The sequence below is a fragment of the Stomoxys calcitrans genome, chromosome 1 (assembly GCF_963082655.1).
Source record: "Stomoxys calcitrans chromosome 1, idStoCalc2.1, whole genome shotgun sequence".
Classification (NCBI taxonomy): domain Eukaryota; kingdom Metazoa; phylum Arthropoda; class Insecta; order Diptera; family Muscidae; genus Stomoxys; species Stomoxys calcitrans.
In genome coordinates this window covers 133806778-133823151 of record NC_081552.1, presented here as the reverse complement: position 1 = coordinate 133823151, position 16374 = coordinate 133806778, and the positions used below count along the sequence as shown (strand labels likewise).

At 40.6% G+C, this 16374-nt stretch overlaps 1 protein-coding gene across 1 annotated transcript in view; it reads left to right on the top strand.

The window, feature by feature from the left end:
• Positions 1-5667: 5667 nt before the first annotated feature.
• The window catches only part of LOC106089744 (fat-like cadherin-related tumor suppressor homolog), a 737514-nt gene continuing 726807 nt past the window's right edge, over positions 5668-16374 (top strand). The window contains exon 1 of the mRNA XM_059363292.1: positions 5668-5863. The gene's annotated coding sequence lies outside the window, so the exon portion shown is untranslated. The remainder of the gene's footprint in view (positions 5864-16374) is intronic.

The window sequence follows — 16374 nt, the reverse complement described above, 5'->3', positions numbered from 1 at the left end:
TAGTACCTACTGGCTGTTCCTGGTAATAAAGGTCGGTTTATCCCCTTTATTACAAATCACCAGATTGCAACTTATAATATATTCAATAAGCAGCTAACCCCTTTCCTTGATATCCGAACTTCCCCATATCTGGTGATGTGCAATAGCATCACTTTCTACAGTGAGGCTTTTCTTCCCTACAAAAGCAGCTTCATCTAGCGACTTAGATGGTGATGTGCAATAGCATCACTTTCTACAGTGAGGCTTTTCATCCCTACAGAAGCAGCTTCATCTAGCGACTTAAGGTCTGAAGGCGGCATCTCTGAATCGTGTGGAAGCCAGCCAGTAATGAGAATTATTAATTATAAGACTGGCTACTACTAAATCTTCAGTGCTTAGCGACGGAAGAAGAAAAACATTTAGACTGCCCTTTGCAAGAATACCAGCTCTGTGTCTTCCAAGCCCCGTACCCAAGAGAAGTTTAAATCCCGGAATTCTTAGTCCACGTACCTTTTCTCCACATACCCATGGTTCCTGGATAAGAACCACGTCAAATTCCCAGCCATCAGGAGGACCTTTAGTGCCGCCGAAGCGGCCTTACAATGGTGGAGATTTATCTGTAGAAACCGGACCATAGTTAAGATTCAGAACTTGCACCACTGTCGTGGTAGCCTCGTCTTCTGACTCAATGAGGAGTTCATCCTCACAAAAATCGTCAGAACTTGTCAGGATGAGCTTCCGTACGCATCCAGGGCAGGTGAGAAAGCTGTGGAACCACTCTTCCTAGAGACACTGGGCACTTGAGGTGTGGACGATTTCTCCTAAGATTCTTTACTAACTGCTGCTGTCGAAGTACTTTCTAAGATCCGTGCTTCCCCGCAGGCGCGCACTTTGAGCCCAGTCCAACTTTGTGACCCACCCACACAGGGCTTGTCGGGCCCCGTTTCGATGCCATCCCCTCCTGTCTCGATTGTGGCGGGGCGATATTCAGTCTCCAGCAATCCGCCAGACTTTAGCGATGTGGTCGATAGTTCCTCAGGTAAGTGTTCAGCAACAACTGCTGAGTCGGCTCCTGATTCCTCAACCCCACCGCTTTTATACATCTTCAGGATACAACCCCTTCGGACTTGTTAAGGTTTACAAGACAGCCGGAGTTTAGTACGAATACTGCATGTCTCCGTTCACCATCATCCTCTGCCAATCTACCAATCTTCCAGTCGGTGGTTGGAAGATTGGGATTAAATTCCTTCGGCCATCCAAGTATCGCTTCAGGATCTTTTTTAGCGCACAACAATACATTTCAATTGAAGGCAATTAGTCTGTATCGGCCCCGATACCAGCCTGCATCGTCACAAACTGGAGGAGACCCAGGAAATTCCGCAAGGACATCGGAGTATACTGATGACAGTCCATTGACTATCCTACTCCAATTATTCCTAGGTATGCAGCCCTGGTCTTCTTCCCTGTCGACAACCGCCATCACCAAACTATCCCTAGCGGCATTAGCAAAGATTCTTGGACCCATCTTACTGTTGTTTACCCTAGTTCTTTTAGGCATGAAATGCCCTCCAGGTGACCGCAGCCTTTTGGCTGATTGCGGTGCATTTTCCGAATCTAGACATGTAGTCTTTGGGGCAGTAGCCTGTGCAGCGAATTCCTCGAACCAGCTGTCTTCGTCAAAAGCCCCTGCTGACCAGTGGTCTGTCGGCTAGTGGAGACAGAAGGAGCCGTTCCACCAGGCAAGGTTTCAGTAGCAGACAACATGCTACGGCCTGATACCACCGCCGCAGCTGTTTGGTCTTTGGAGTCTATTCTAAGCCTACTCCCGGGCTCCAGATCTGCCGCTCCACTGGAAACAGACGCAGATTATCAACCGCCTAAAGGATACCTCTATCGCAGCTATCCTTGAGTGACTTAAATTTTTCTTCCAAAAATGATGACCTATAGGAAAAGTCTTGCGGTCCGCAAACTTTTTAACAGAGCACGTCGTAAAACAAAGCGGAAGTTTATTGGGATGTGTATTACACGGCTCAAGGAGTTCAATAAGATCACCAGAGCGGCAAAACGTGCCTCCTGGAAGCTTTTCTGCGAACAAATGGATAGCGTTAATGACGTCGCCAAGATAAAAAAGTTTCTCCCAAAACTCATGTCCAAACTGAAACGTTAGTAGACGACATGGGAGTGAGAGTAGAGGAAACGGAGGACATGTTGAGGCTTTTGATAAAAACCCATTTCCGCACCATACAACGGGAATCACGGAGACACTGGAATCTTGGAATAATAATGTTCATCGAAGGTTTATAACTACAGAATTTATGGTGAAGGAATCCTTGAGGAGCTTCAAACCATTGAAGTCATCCGGACCTGATGGAATATTTCCGGCGTTACTGCGGAAGGAGGCAGGCTATCTGGCGCCCCACCTGGTCCATATTTTCACAGCGTGCCTGGGACTTGCATATACTCCGAAATCCTCACAGGAGGCAGGGTGGTATTTGTACCCGAGCCCGGCTAGGCAAGTTATGCGACACCTACGGCTTACAGACCTATAAGCCTTTCATCCTTTCTACTCAAAACCATGGAATGTTAGAACCATGACAAAGAGTAGGGCATCCAGCGAACTGCTCAAATACAAACAGCATGCCTATGTCAAGAGAAGGTCAGTGGAGACTGCCCTGCACGAGGTTGCGCATAGAAGAATCATTCGATGCCAGAACGTACACACTGGCGGTATGCATTGACATCGAGGGGACTTTTAACAATGTGCAGACCGACACACTTAGACCAGTGCAGACTGGGCTAGACCCAGAGGTCTTAATGTTTAACCAGAGAACACTGAAATATGCCTGTTCACGAGGAAGACGAAGGCGAGCCGATTTAACATACCACGTTTCCTTAATAAGACGATTTCGATATCTGACACGATCAAATACTTAGTTGTGAGCTTGGACAGGAAGTGTCCTGAGAAGGCTCACAGATGTTGGGCACTATGTTGACCAATACTTACTCACGCGTCAGTAGTTTGGTGGATTGCTATGGAGAAAAAGTGCAACATAAGGACCATACAACAGGTTCAGAGAACATGTTGTCTTGGCATTGGCGGGCTGTTTCGGACTGACTGACTATAATGCGGTGCTGCAGGCGGAGATCGGGGCGATCAAGGAATACGTGAGGTGGTGTGGTGCTTACGAGAGGACTTCGAGTGTGAAATTGCCGTAAGGGCAATAACAACCAGGGCGGTAAGGTCACGGCAAAATATGCATCGTTTGGTTGCCAGGTAAGAACGGAGTAAGGGGGAATAAAAGAGCAGACAATTTGGCGGTGAAAGGCAGACGACTGTCGTCAATAAACTTGGTTAACCCGAAGCCTTTCTGGTCGACGCAGTCCGACTTAAGGGCGCGAGTGACGAATGCGCATGCAACCATGTGGAACAGCGAAACGATCAGTAGGACGGCAAAAATCCTATGGGGGGATCCAGATCGTGAGAAGACGAGGCTATTACTGAAAGGAAGTAAGAAGGAGGTCAGTTTAGCTATTGGTATCAAAACGGGACACATAGGATTACGAGCTCACTTATCTAAAATCGGGGCGGCAATAGCATGTGGAGGGCATGCGGGAAAGAGGATGAGACGATAGAGCATTTGCTTTCTTATTGCCCGACTTTCGGGTTTAACAGATACCGACACTTAGGTGGGGACACCTAGACATGAACCAACTTAGGGGAGTGGCATAGAAAACAATATTCCTAACTTAGATTTTCTTTTTCGAGGTTAACTTTTTTAGTATTTAGAGAACACAACAAGCCGATTACTGGCTTAGTTGTATGTCCACAGTGGCATGCGGCGTTGGGATCCGAACCCTCTTTTTAACCTAACCTAGTTAACGAATTTCTATTCGTTAGTGAAAACAGCTGATTATAACTATGTCGATAATCGTTTGAAGTGTCCACTGAATAACAAATTCATTTACTTCAAATAGTGAGAAAAATTATAAAAAAACACTGGTAAACATTGCGGGCATCGTTTTTGTACGTTTTATTGGTTTCAATGGTTCGCTTTCTTCATTTTTTTTTTTGCGATAAAATAAATTAAATGGAAAAAAAAAATAAGTGCAGATGAAAAAACGTGTTTTGATATGGAAACAAAAACATTTGATATCCGTCAAATCCGCTCGCGGAACAATTAAAAATTTTTGCGACTATTCCGAAAGCGGAATAGAATACCAACCCTTACTTAGTACGATTTAAAAGTCGAGATTGTGCAAAAATTTTTGCAATACTTGAGAGAGGGGTTGCTACAGAAATTCTCAAACTCAAATAAAATTTACTTTGCGTAACAGGGTGGCATAATAGGCATTGGTGAATTGTTTAATGCAACTACGAATGAAAATATATGTTGTAACAGCTCCATGCAACATGAAATAAGATTATTTTCAAATAAAAACATTTAATTACAGCATATATGTACTTTATTAGCCAAAAACAATTAAAATTCGAGCAAAATTATAAATCGATATTTGTCGCCGTCTTGTACTTTAAGCTGAGTATTCTGTTCAAGTTTTCAGGCGGAATGCTTTCAAACTCCATATAAAAAAAACGTGGGCGATACGCTGGAGGAAAATATGTGAGGAATAGGGATAAGAAATTTTAGTGGCATCGCTTGACATCATTTTTGTTTTATTGGTTTCAATTGTTCGTTTTTTCTCCTTGTTATTTAACATACTTGCGAAGGAAATTAATAAAACCAAAAGTGCAGATAATAAACGTCTTTTAGTATGAACATTAAAACAAAATATAACTGTCTAATTCCTCTCGCGGAGCAATTAAAGATTTTTGCGACTTTTCCGAAAGCAGTTTAAAATACCAACCCTTACACAACTATTTTTCTGTGGCGACATACCGAAACCAGTCTGCAATCGAAAATTTTACTAGCAGTGCATACTCAGCATAAGCGCTGCATGGATATCTGGCGAAATTTTCGTTGCCATAAAAATGCTCATGGCGAAACAATTAAAGGTGTACAACAGCCACAAATCATATGGTGCCAACACACACAAGGAAATTTGTATACGTGTGCGTACATGAGCAAAGGGTATGCGAGAAAGAAGATAACAACAAAGAGAATGCAAACAAAAATTTTACATCTTAATACCGTCAAACCTGGCCGGCTGTTCACGTGAGACCACCCTTTTAAATCCGCCTTAATAAACATTTGCACAAATATTTGAGCACACGAACACACCTCATAACTTATACATAGTTTTGAATACGTGAACGGACTGATTGTCTTGTAATGTGCAAACGAGTGATTTGCACAACATTTTACAAATTGTGCCGACACTACGAAAATGTTTGGTGACGGATTAGCCGATCGTTTATTTATTTATTTACGAATGGTGGGTGGCGCATTGGCCGTTCGTTCTTTACATTGTGTTGTGAAGTTACAAGTTTCGTTTAGAAAACGTGTATCAGCTGTTTACCAAGTATCAGCTCTCTTTATCTGGTTAAGCTAAGCTTAACCAAATATTAATCAGCAAATTTTTTAGCTTATTAGGAATGCAAAAGAGTGACATGCACTACATTTTACAAATTGTGCGGACAACACGAAAATGGTAGGTGGTGGATTGGTCGTTCGTTATTTATTTAGGTGTCGGATTTGCGTTCGTTCTTTACGTTGTGTTGTGGAGTTACAAGTTTCTTCGTTTAGAAAACGTATCAGCTGTTTGCCAAATATCAGTTCTCTATATCAAAATTTTATTAAGCTTAGCTTAGTAAAACAGCAACATGTGCCAGCTCTCCTAACATATAGAGAAAATTTGTTTATTTTTTTGCCGGAATATTAAGATCTGTCTAAGGGAAAGCAACTTTGCAAACAACGTTAATTTTTTTGTAAGTGATATTTTTATAAAAGAAATTTTGCTTATTTTTTTCCAAGTTATGAAATGAATTTTCCTTTATTATAAATACAGTTTAAAATAGTGTTAACATGAAATTGAATGTTTTGGCATCCAGCGAGTAGAACGATCAATTTAGTGTGGAATTTTCTTTTTCTTTTGGGGTGTGAGTATAGCAATGGCGATGCTGATAAGTCAGTTTGGTTGTAACGATTGGTGTATTATACATAAAACACAATATCAGGTTTAAACTGCAGTTCAGCCCAAACAAAGGACCCAATGATAAAACGACAGCTGTAGTTATAAGAGAAGAAACAGCAATTGTATAGTAAGAAATTTGGTATCATAAGCAGCATCACTGAGCAGCTCCTGAAAATATGTTTTCGAACCTTTTATTAGAAAAACGAGAACGCAGATCTACAGTCATAACAATGGTACAAAAGAATGCAAATTTAACCATGAACATTCCTTTTAGGAACAGGGTCAAACTACTCACATATCAATGAGTGCTGTCCGATTTCAGTTTAAGCTCTTTAAGCTGGAATGGAGGATAGGTAGAGGTTAAACAGTGCCGGAGATATCACACCACCTTGGGAAACTCCCTGTTTCACTCTACGGTGTTTCGACTTCTTATCCTTAAATTCCACAAATGACTGGCGACCACACAGATAATTCGCGACCATCGTTTCAGGCCTGGCTGGAGGGACGTGTTGGCGATGTCCTCAAATAATTTGGCATGGCTGACCGTGTCGAATGCCTTCGATAGGTCCAGTGCCACGAGGACCGTCCTATCACATGGCTTGGGCTGATTGAAGCCACGGCAAATGTGTGCGGTGATGGCATGTAAAGCTGTTGTTGTGCTGTGCAGTCTTCGAAATCCATATTGATGCTCGGTGAATGGAAATTCTCCTACAAGGCTCGGGAGGAATAATGCCTCAAGCGTCTTTGCCACTGGTGAGAGAAGGGAGATCGGACCGTACGACTCCCCCAAACTCGGGTCTTTTCCAGGCTTCAGTAGCGGGATCACTGCCCATTTTCCAGACATCGGGAACTATAAGAGTGTTCAATGACAGGTTGAGGACAGTGGTAAGGTACTCAACTCCAGGTGAATCCAGATTCTTCAACATCAATGTAGAGATTCCGTCGGGGCCCAACGCCTTAGAAGATTTGACGCCACGGATGACATTCGTAACTTCGCCCACGGTAAATTGTGATGGCTGTTCATCGGCTCGGAGACCACGAATACGGCGAATGGCTCTCCTCCTTGCCTTGTCTCTCTCGGGATGCACAATAAATTGACGGTTGAACAACCTGACGCATCTCTTCGGATCAGTCACGGTTATTTCGTCAAAAGTGACTGAGGTCCTGTCATTCCGTCTACCGGGGTTCGAGAGTGACTTAACAGTAGACTACAGTTTGCCTACACCGGTGCCTAAGTTACATTGCCCCAAGTGTTCCAGCCACAAATTTCGCTTACGTTCGTTGACTACCCTCATCTGCGAGTATCACTGCTTGCGCCGGGAAATCGGGCCGCACTTGGGGTATTCGACCGCCTGGTATAAGGCGAGCGGTTGCCGCGTTAATGATGTCTCGGAATTTCCTCTCGGCCACAAGCACATCAGATGGAAATGGCACTTCACTGAATCGGCGATTGGTTACTCTCTGAAGCCAGTCCAATCGGCCTTCTTATGATTGATAAACGTCCGGCGCTCAGAGGTTATGAAGTCGGGTGGTCGTTGATGGGGATGGTGAGAATTATGGGGATGTGGTCTGACCTCAAAGAGATGACGGCTTGTCAGGATACGTCACTCAGGAGATCAGGGGAGGCAATGGAGATGTCTAGTGAGCAGCTGCACCTCCTCGTAATCCTAGGGAGGGCATCCTCAATCACCGTGCAAAACGTGGAGCTTTGAATCAGCTCTGCCAAAGCTATGCCACGCTGGCCGTTACCAAGGGGAGAATGCCAGACGATTATGGCCAGATAGCAACACGCTTATGTCGGGATTGTAAGTCTGGCCATTAATCGGTATACAGCTACCAACCGGCGGTATGTTGTTGTTGTTGTTGTAGCAGTTTATTGTGTACTATCTTTCGTCTGCTTGATTCTGTTGAGTGTCAAGACCCAGGAACTCCGCGACTAGGATGGGGTGCGTCCACAGGGATCTGGGTCTCAGTCGAGTGGGTCTGGCCGGGCAGTTAAACAGGTGACGTGTATCGTGCGGTCCCTGGTTACAATCGGGACATACATCTTGCACGTCGGCATCAATCCTAGCTCTGTGGGAATTGAGGCGGCTGCATCTGCCGGAACGTAATTGAGCCAGAACCACTCTGGTTTGCCGGGGGAGGTCGATTTCTTCGGGTGCGATGGGTGGCGGTCGTTCTCCAAGGACTACATTCACCCGGTAGCCAATAAACGCGTCTGCTACCGTGTCTGCATGAATGTTGTTCAGACCCGCTTGATATGCCGCTTGATCTAGAGGTTCTCTCTTATAGCGCTGGACCTCACGCTCTAGATCGTGTAGATCAACCTTAAGGCTTCTGGGCGGTGGGTATCTATCCACAAGATGATGATTTGGATGATTTCTGCGATAACAGCCCAGAAGGTATTGCTTAGACAGCATGTAGTTATGTCTTCGCACTGGTAGGATCTTTGTCTCCTGATGGAGGTGGTCCACATGAGAACTAAGGAGACAGCCCGTCGCAGTTCGGAGGGCGGCATTCTGACAGATCTGAATATTATTCCACTGCGTGTCACAAAGTTGACGTGACCACACTGGCGCTGCATAACTTACCACAGACCGGCCAATTGCTTTGTACGTGGTATGTACACGACGAGGACGCAGAAGGCGACGATGACGGCGACGACGCTGGCTATGTTCGCACATCATCTTGCGGCATAGGCAGTATGACTATACTCCCGTAGTGAAGTGAGGCCAGAGCAAGATCGGAAATGTACCCACTCTATGCACCGGTTACACCTCACCGACACCGACCGATGGTGGAGGCGGTTCTGGCAAACCGAACTGAACCAGGGTCCGGGGTTCTTTTCAATCCCGGCACGGATCAGAAGTGTGCGGAGAAGGATGTGCCTCTCCCATGACGAAAAACGACGAACACGTACACTGAGGCGGCAGCCCTTGCCGATGAGGATTCCATCGGGTCAATCCGATGCATACAACCGGCTGCCATGGGATTGTCTAGACCCGCTTGATATGCATTTTCTCTTGTATCGCTGAACCTCTCGCTCTAGATCATAGATGGGCAACAACACATACTTTTTTTCCTATGCCCGCGTTTATTGTTGTTATTTTGCATTTTTATTTATTAATTATTTATGTCAACTGTGTTAGTTTACCCATCACAGATTTAGATGAACGTTGCCCATCTATGATTTGGATCCACCTTAAGGATTCTGGGAGGTGGATGCCTTTCCACAAGGTGATGATGTCCTTACGATAACGTCCCAGAAGGTATTGCTTAGACAGCATTTAAAGCAATTTTTTACGTGAAATTAATTACTAATCAATTCTCTAAATTATTTAATTAAAGTTACAATAATTTATTAAGTAATTTTTTCCCAAAAATCGCTGTTCAAAATATTAAGAGTATTGATAGATAACCCAATACTTAAAGCAAATGGCACAAAAGTTGAAAATTAATTAATAAAAACTAAGATTATTTATTATTATTATGTTTATTATTATATTATTATATTATTAGATTATATTATATTATAATATAATAATTTATAATATAATATATATATATATATATATATATATATATATATATATATATATATATATATATATATATATATATATATATATATATATATATATATATATATATATATATATATATATATATATATATATATATATATATATATAATATATTATATTATATTATATTATATTACATTATATTATATTACATTATATTATATTATATTATATTACATTATATTATATTATATTATATTATATTATATTATATTATATTATATTATATTATATTATATTATATTATATTATATTATATTATATTATATTATATTATATTATATTATATTATATTATATTATATTATATTATATTATAATCTATTATATTATATTATATTATATTATATTATATTATATTCTATTATATTATATTATATTCTATTATATTATATTATATTATATTATATTATATTATATTATATTATATTATATTATATTATATTATATTATATTATATTATATTATATTATATTATATTATATTATATTATATTATATTATATTATATTATATTATATTATATTATATTATATTATATTATATTATATTATATTATATTATATTATATTATATTATATTATATTATATTATATTATATTATATTATATTATATTATATTATATTATATTATATTATATTATATTATATTATATTATATTATATTATATTATATTATATTATATTATATTATATTATATTATATTATATTATATTATATTATATTATATTATATTATATTATATTATATTATATTATATTATATTATATTATATTATATTATATTATATTATATTATATTATATTATATTATATTATATTATATTATATTATATTATATTATATTATATTATATTATATTATATTATATTATATTATATTATATTATATTATATTATATTATATTATATTATATTATATTATATTATATTATATTATATTATATTATATTATATTATATTATATTATATTATATTATATTATATTATATTATATTATATTATATTATATTATATTATATTATATTATATTATATTATATTATATTATATTATATTATGTTATATTATATTATATTATATTATATTATATTATATTATATTATATTATATTATATTATATTATATTATATTATATTATATTAAAGGGTGATTTTTTTGAGGTTAGGATTTTCATGCATTAGTATTTGACAGATCACGTGGGATTTCAGACATGGTGTCAAAGAGAAAGATGCTCAGTATGCTTTGACATTTCATCATGAATAGACTTACTAACGAGCAACGCTTGCAAATCATTGAATTTTATTACCAAAATCAGTGTTCGGTTCGAAATGTGTTCAAATTTTGACAAATTTTGTTCAGCGATGAGGCTCATTTCTGGTTGAATGGCTACGTAAATAAGCAAAATTGCCGCATTTGGAGTGAAGAGCAACCAGAAGCCGTTCATGAACTGCCCATGCATCCCGAAAAATGCACTGTTTGGTGTGGTTTGTACGCTGGTGGAATCATTGGACCGTATTTTTTCAAAGATGCTGTTGGACGCAACGTTACGGTGAATGAACACATTTCGAACCGAACACTGATTTTGGTAATAAAATTCAATGATTTGCAAGCGTTGCTCGTTAGTAAGTCTATTCATGATGAAATGTCAAAGCATACTGAGCATCTTTCTCTTTGACACCATGTCTGAAATCCCACGTGATCTGTCAAATACTAATGCATGAAAATCCTAACCTCAAAAAAATCACCCTTTATATTATATTATATTATATTATATTATATTATATTATATTATATTATATTATATTATATTATATTATATTATATTATATTATATTATATTATATTATATTATATTATATTATATTAAATTATTTTATATTATATTATATTATATTATATTATATTATATTATATTATATTATATTATATTATATTATATTATATTATATTATATTATATTATATTATATTATATTATATTATATTATATTATATTATATTATATTATATTATATTATATTATATTATATTATATTATATTATATTATATTATATTATATTATATTATATTATATTATATTATATTATATTATATTATATTATATTATATTATATTATATTATATTATATTATATTATATTATATTATATTATATTATATTATATTATATTATATTATATTATATTATATTATATTATATTATATTATATTATATTATATTATATTATATTATATTATATTATATTATATTATATTATATTATATTATATTATATTATATTATATTATATTATATTATATTATATTATATTATATTATATTATATTATATTATATTATATTATATTATATTATATTATATTATATTATATTATATTATATTATATTATATTATATTATATTATATTATATTATATTATATTATATTATATTATATTATATTATATTATATTATATTATATTATTTTTTTTTTTTTTTTTTTTTGTTTTTTTTTTTGCGGGTCAGGATGGGAAAATGCTTTACGCATGTGACGAGTACGTCTCTCGCCTTATGCCGGGCTCCGTAGTCAACGGTACCGGCTAAAAACCCACCCTGTGACACCCCTGGGAGTTAATTCCACCTCGGAACCGCTTTCGCATTACTTCGAGGTGGACCCCATATCTGGTGATTATCCATTTCGTCTTCATTGTGTCTGCGTCCAGACCTCCGCATTTATACTCTACGCCGCTGCGTCCAGGTCAGCTTTCTTCCTGCGCAGTACTTGTTCGGCATATCTCTTCACCGCCTCCCACTTTCTCTCGTCCTCCAGCATTTTTTGGACTATTGTCTCAGGCGTAACGTCGCCAATCGCTGCTTCCAACTCGCTGCGTCTTTCAACCCAGCGCTCGCAGTGGAAAAAAGTGTGCTCCACATCGTCTTCAACTTCAACCTCCTCATAAATACACTTGCTTGAGGAGCATTTGCCCATTTTATGCAGGTATTTCCGGAAGTAACCATGTCCTGTTAACATCTGTGTGACGTAATAGTTGACGTCGCCGTGCTTCCTTTCTTTCCATATCCGTACATCGGGTATTAATCGTCGCGTCCATCTGGCCCGATTTTCGCTAGTCCACCTTTGTTGCCATCTCTCGGTAGTCTCCTCTCGTATGGCCTGTGTATGATCCATTTGGGCCCCGTCCTGTATTCTTTGAGTGTTGGACCTCTCGGTGTAGAGCCTGGCGCGCTGCATGGCCTGCAGGTCTATCGGAACCATTCCGGCTATTACAAGGGCTGCGGGCTCCGACACTGTCCGGTAGGATGATATGACTCTAAGTGCCGCCGTCCTCTGTACCGAGAGCAGGGATTTCGCTCGGTATGCCGTCTGCAGTGTCTGGCCCCATATTTCGCTTCCATAGAGGAGGATGCTATTGCATGTCTCCATTAAGAGTCTGCGCCTGCTTGGGAGAGGCCCACCTATGTTTGCCATCAGTCGACTAAGTTGCGCCGTTATCTTTGAGGCTTTTGTTGTCGCGTGCCGTATTTGCTCTGCGTAGGTCAGCTTTGTATCTAGTCGGATTCCTAGATATTTGATCGATCTCTTGGTCTTCACCAGTATATCGTCTATACGCATATCCACTTCCACTGGGATATTTTTTCTCGTTAGGAGAAGTAGTTCCGTTTTCTGCATCGCAAGTTGTAGGCCATGGGAATCTAGCCAGTCCCTTGCCCTTAGCATCACCTGCCGTAATTTGCGCTCAGCGCCTTCCGTGTCTCTTGCCGTGATGACTGCAGCAATGTCATCAGCATATCCTACTAGAAAGGTTCCGTCTGGCATTTCCATTCGCAGTATTCCATCATAACTGGCATTCCAGAGGTCCGGTCCGAGTATGGAGCCCTGCGCCGCTCCTGATGTGACCTCATATTCACTCGTTCCATCTTGAGAATTATAGATAAGTACCCTGTCACTCAAGTAACTTCTCATTATTCTCATCAGGTACGCCGGGATATTAAAGTCCTCTCTGAGCGATTTGAGGACGTCAGACCATCTAAGGCTGTTGAAAGCGTTCTTCACATCCAGTGTGGCCAAGAGGACAATTGGCCTGGAGTAGTGGTTCCTTTGCCTAGCCACCTCTACTATCTCCACCACATCTCTGAGGGCTCCGATCGTGGACATTCCTGCCCGGAAGCCATGTTGTCTCATTGAGAGTCCACCTCCCTCGATGATGGCGTCCTGGAGCCGTGGCTTCAGTAGTCTCTCCAAAAGCTTGCCGGCCGTATCCAGCATACATAGTGGTCTGTATGTGGATGGGGATATTGGATCACCTTTGCCTTTGCTTATGAGCACCAGCTTTTGTCGCTTCCATACTTCCGGAAAAACACCTGCCATTAGACACCGATTAAACATTTCAAGAAGAAATTCGGGTCTATTCTCGGCTATCAGCCTGATTACCTCGGACGGTATTCCGTCGGGGCCGGGGGCTTTTCTGCTCTGGAGGCTGCGGGCTGCATTCTTTAGCTCCTCTATCGTGAACGGGTTTATGTTTTCCGTTGGCTCTTCATTAACTTCGTCTTCTATACGGTCGTGTCGGGGAAAGAGTGTATGGACTATATTCTCCATTGTTCTCCCGTCCATCACCGCTGTTGGGCTCCGTGTGCCGAGCTTCTCCATCACAATTTTGTATCCGAGGCCCCAAGGATTTCGGTTAATATCTTCTCTTAGTTCCTCCCACTTTTCTTTCTTGCTCCTTTCTATTTCGGCAGCGAGTATCTTTTTTGCCTCCTTGTAAAGAGCGTGTTCTGTCTCAGCCGTGCCCCTGCGACGAGCTCTCGTGTATCTGCGTCTTAGTTTGATGCAGTTGCTTCGTTGCTCAGCTATGGCATCATTCCACCAGTGCACTGCGGTTTTATTTCCCCTCGGCCTTTTGAGTTTTGGCATGGATTTCTTACATCCGTACTCTATGATTTCCATCACCCGTTCCACTGTCGACGGAACGTCTAGTTCATCCAGCTCTGACCACACGGCTTGCCGGTCGATTTCCGCCAGGAGTTTTGAGGAGTCGAGCTTGCTCACGTTCCACTTTCGTGTACTGGTGCTCCTTTCCTCGTTAACTGTGTTCCCTCCAGTATTGAAGGAGAACATAATGTACTGGTGATCGCTTGCCGTGTAAGTTTCCAGTACGCTCCACTCTGTTATTTTTCCGATGATTTCCTCGGACGCAAGGGTGATGTCCGGTATAGTGCCTTCGCAGCCGGGTCGCCTAAAGGTTGGCACGTCTCCAGTGTTTACAACGAGTAAACCGGTTCTTGCGGCCATGTCTAGAACTCGTCTCCCTCTTGGGTTGGTTGTTGGCATGCCCCATTCCACCGCTCGAGAGTTGAAATCGCCAGCTACTACGTGATGGCCGTCTAATCCACGCATTGTGTCCTCGATCTCATCGAGTTTTGCCTCGTAGGCGTCGATGCTGTCACTAGGAGTGAGGTAGCAGCTAAACAGCGTAAAGTGGTTTAACTGCACCCAGACGTAACCGTCTCCACTTCCGCTCTTTACTGGTGAGATGCCATTGCGGTATGGGATCCAGATAGCAGCTGTTTTTGTGGGATCCTCCAGCCAGGACCCTTGATCTCTCCTTCCATATTGCTCGCTTATAATCACGATGTCAGCACGTTGTTCTGCGACTATCTGTGATAGGAGATCATGTGCGACTTTACACCTGTGCATGTTGGCCTGCAGTATTCTCAGCATGCCTGCTGTTTGCCTCCTTTACATCTCTCTGACCCAGGAAGATGATCCGTCGGGCCTTTTCCCCTCTGCGAGCAAATACAGCATTTCCGAGGGTTATGGCACTCCTTCATCTTGTGCCCACTCTCGCCGCATCTAATGCATAGTCCCATTCCTTTCCTGTCGGGTCCCTTGCACTCCCACTGTAGGTGGCCGGCTCCAAAACATCTGAAGCAGCGCTTTCTTTCATCCCGATAGTTTAGCCGACAATTCGTCATTCCTATCAGGAGCCTGCTGGTCTTCAACAAAATATTGACGCAGCTAGTTGGCAGAGAAACGAAGGCCCTCCTCTGCTCCTTCGAATTAAGTGCTGTCAGCTGCACAGTCACTTCTCCAGCTGTCGTTCCCGTTGCCTTGATCACTGCTTCAGTGATCTCGTCGGCGGTCGAGAGGGAGTCCAAGTCACGGATCTCAATTGTCGCCTTCGGTTTCATGTCCTGCACGACTGCAGCCTCCTTAAGGACGCCTTTGAGGGACTCGCAGAACACCTCCTTGTTTCCTCCTCTGCCCATCACGAGAAGAACTGCACCCGTTCTCGTTTTCTGGACGGAGCGGATGGCGACCTCGGCTTCCTCCGGTTTCGCGTTTCGCCTGAGGTCCCTGAGCACGTCCGCGTAACTATGCCCCTCCTTCGGCTTGATTAACACGGCCTCTGGTCGCTGCCTGGGTTTCCGTGGTCTCCGAGCGCGCGGTTTTCGCCGCGGGTTCCTCCTTGACGTTCTTGCCTCTTCTTCGGGCTTCTTCTTCTCAGCCTCTTTGTCGGGCTTCCTCTTTCCGGCTGTTTTCGCCGGTGGTCTCACCTCCACAGCTTTATCCTTCTTCTTTTTGCCAGGATTTTCTTCGACTGGACTCGGCGCGCTCCTCTTGTTTTGCGCCGTAGAAGGCGTCGACATGTTGGTTGATGTCGTGGGAGTCTCCGCTATTATTGGCCTGCTTTGCTGTTTCTGCTTCTCCGCGGCCTTCCAG